Here is a 3,640-nt window from a genome sequence, read left to right on the forward strand (position 1 = left end):
CTCATTGATTTAGAGAAGGAAGTAGAAACATATTCCCCAAGACAACAAGTAGATAATGATATTGCACAAGAGGCATTTGAAAAGGATTCTTCATATGATGATGCGGCAGCAGCATCACTAATGAAAACAACACAAGATTTTGAGAGAGAACTTAATTTGGGAAGAATCAGGGATTTAACTAACCAATTGGAAATTAGCAAAATCTTAGAGAAGCAATTAAAAGAAGAAAACAAGGCAACTAAGAAAGATAATGCTAAATTGGTTAAGGCAAATGAGAAACTGAATAAAGAATTGGGGAGGCTGAAAAGGAAAAATGATCTACTTTCTAAGCAAGCATTTAAATGGCTGAAGGAAAAGAACATGTGGCAGGGAAAATATGAAAAACAAAAGGTCAAGGCAGCTTTGTTTAAGGAAAGACATGATACAGGTCTGGATTGTTTGGCCAGGGCAGCACAACAAGAAGCATCTATAGGTACAGCATCTACTACAGAAAGACGAAGGTCAAAGAGGAGCAAGCAAGCATGGGGACATGCTTGATGATAAGCAAGAAAGAGATGTTGGGCCTTAGTTTTGGTCTTATTTTTGCTCAAAGAAACTTACTTATCCATCTATTTTCCATCCATTTTCCCTTCATTTATCCCATTTTGATGTATATTTGATCTCCATTCAGGTATTTAATATTAATTTTTCAACTTCTAAAGTTTTTATGAAAATTTGGTTTTTAGTGCAAAATTGGCAGATTCAGAAATTCCCATAATAGCTCTATGGTTGATATCGTTGCAGGACACTTGGGCACGAATGGAATGCATGGATGGACAGCTTGGGAGCTAGGACTAAGCCAGCAATGCTTAGTTCGAACATAACAAGCTTTATTAGGCCCATTTGGTGCTAGTCAACCATGACTAGTCATGCAGGAATCCCATAGAAATAGGGCAGTTTTGAGATTTCATAGGAATGGTCATATTTCTTGGGATGGGGATAATGAATTCGACTTGGATAGGTGGATGAGAGTAGATGGATTTGTTTGAGTGAATATAGATCAGTTTGTTCATGGGACTTTTTATTTAAAGCCAAAACTTTGATGGCTTATGTATTGATTTTTTGTGATATACTTTTATGTTGTGATATCTTTGGATTGAGGAGTTAATTTGAAGACTTGTGTTATTCTTATTTTGCTGTCAATACTATGGATGTGTGACTAATTTAAGCTTCTGATATCACCTCTCAAAGTGTGCAAGGCAAGGGTGGAGGGCCCCCATTCCAAGCTAAGTACACTTCCTTGTTAACTAGTTTCATTTCCTTGTAATCTGGTTGATTGTAGCACTAGTTTTTCAAAGATTTATTTCAGTTTGCTTTATGGTTCATGCATAGTGATTGATTTCATTAGTTAATAGCTTATTCATCACTTTATTGAGTTGGAAAAACAGGTGTTCAAGTTGGGCATCCCTTCTGCTAAAATGATGAATCAAAACTAGTTTCTTTTGTTTGCATGCAAGTAGTTTTATTTTCATTAAGATTTGAATATTTAGATGAATGAATTATGATGGAATATCTTATGTGTCTCTTAAGTTAAGAGCTTCTTTCATTAATAATTTATCCATCTTAAGCTTTTGGTTTCGATCTCTGATTCATTAAGTGATAATTGAGGTGAAGGTGGACTTCTTGAGGTCAAGAACCCTTTCAATATTTCTCTCTTTTTAAGCTGAATGAATTAGAGTTATAGATGTACTACTTTTAGCTTTTGAATAACTTATCTTTCAAGGTTTGATTATATCTGATCTTCACATATAGTGAACTTGCTTCAAAGCATAAACAACCCGGATTGATAAGAAATAATTGTGTTAATTTAGGACCACAAATTAGGCATCTTATCTGGGATAAAGACTAGAGTCATTATTAGTACCTTGAGGCTTGTATGCCTTAATGACAGACTCTCTCGCCAGCAATCATGGGAATACACCAATGTCCCTTGATCGTTGGATCTTGCAAGTGGCTCGACATCAACCCATCTATTTGCACTTCGCAAGATGTACTTAGGCACCTTGGCACTCATTGACATTAATGGTGAGCTTGCCTCGCATTGGTTAACGACATTCATCAATGGTCGGTAATCCAATGACTTCTTTCCATGTTCGACATCGACACATTTATTCACATGGAAAGATTTGTGCCATCGAGTGTTGAAGACTTGAAGACCCATATTTTGTAGCAGATGAAGCCAATTTCCTTTCATCACTTGAGGACAAGTCAATAAATAAGGCTGGGGGAAATGTAACTTATATATATTTTGTATACCTTCCAAGCCTTATAGATTTTCAGCCATATTCAACAGACTCATCAGATTCATCATCCAGCAGCAGAGGATCCAGCAGCAGATTCTGAACATTCAGCAGAAGATCCAATAGCAGATTTAGCAGCAGATGCAGCAACAATAAAAGATTCACTTTTTCGATTTCATCCACCATTTTCACAACCAAGTAAAGAGGACTATGAACGACATTTTTTCAGCCACATGTGCACAACTCTCATCCATTTTTGGAAGGGTAAGTTAAGGTATGATATTTTCTAACTTTTAACCATTAAATTCCTTGAAAAGTTAGAATAATAATTTTTGGAAAAACTTCACTTCCTTTCCCCTTCCTTTCCCCATTTCACATAATTGCCCAAACTATCCGTTTAAAGGGAAGGATACATTTACATACATACTTTGTCACATTCATATAACATCCACATTCATATATCACATTCTAAACCCCACTTACCTTCAAAATATATTCGCTATTACATGAGCATACAAATGGCTTTGACAAAAGTATTTAAAAGTTAATTGGATGCCAATACAATCATGGTTGTTACACAAGAACCAACCATGATGCATTCCAACAAAAATACTCTGCAATAAAAATCACATTATCAATATGCAAAGATCATACATTGAATACAACAAACAAAATATGGTTGAAACACAAGAACCAACCAAGTTGTAGTTCATCAAAATAACGCTTTGCAAAAGTTAAGTAAATGATATCATGCAGAGTTTAAGCCAAAGCTCAAGTACCAAGAAGTAATGTAATAGATTGCATGAGGACATGCAATATCTTCAGTTTGGGGGAGATGTTGGGCCTCAAAATGGTCCCTATTTTCACTCCATTATTCACCAATATCTTCACATTTTACCTTCATGTCACCTCAATTCCACCTCCACATTATTACATTTACCTCATTATTGGGTTATAACTATTCTTTTCCAAAGTTTATTATTTCTTAACATTTTTAAGTGGATTTATGGCTAAACTTTAGAAAATAATACGCTTATACTTATACCTAACAATTAGAATGAGTTTGTTGACATGTGTAGGTACAAAGGAAGCTTCCAGGGCATCTTAATGTGGCCTTGAATGATCAAATTCGAATTTGATAAGATAAGCCTCATGGAAAAGATCATGATCTCATGGAAAAGATCATGGACCTCATGGAGGAGATCATGGAGGATAGGGTTATGTGTCTAGATGGTTGAGAAACGTATGGAACTAAAGAGAGATTAGTGGATCATCATTATGAGTCTGTTATCTCATCTCATTGTATAAATAGGAGTACCTCCTCCATTCCAAAGGGAGGACTCTTGGAGCATTATATCCAA

Source organism: Pinus tabuliformis, chromosome 1_1, assembly GCF_031772625.1.
Source record: "Pinus tabuliformis cultivar Carrire ecotype Pingquan chromosome 1_1, CPIR1, whole genome shotgun sequence".
NCBI classification, from domain to species: Eukaryota; Viridiplantae; Streptophyta; class Pinopsida; order Pinales; family Pinaceae; genus Pinus; species Pinus tabuliformis.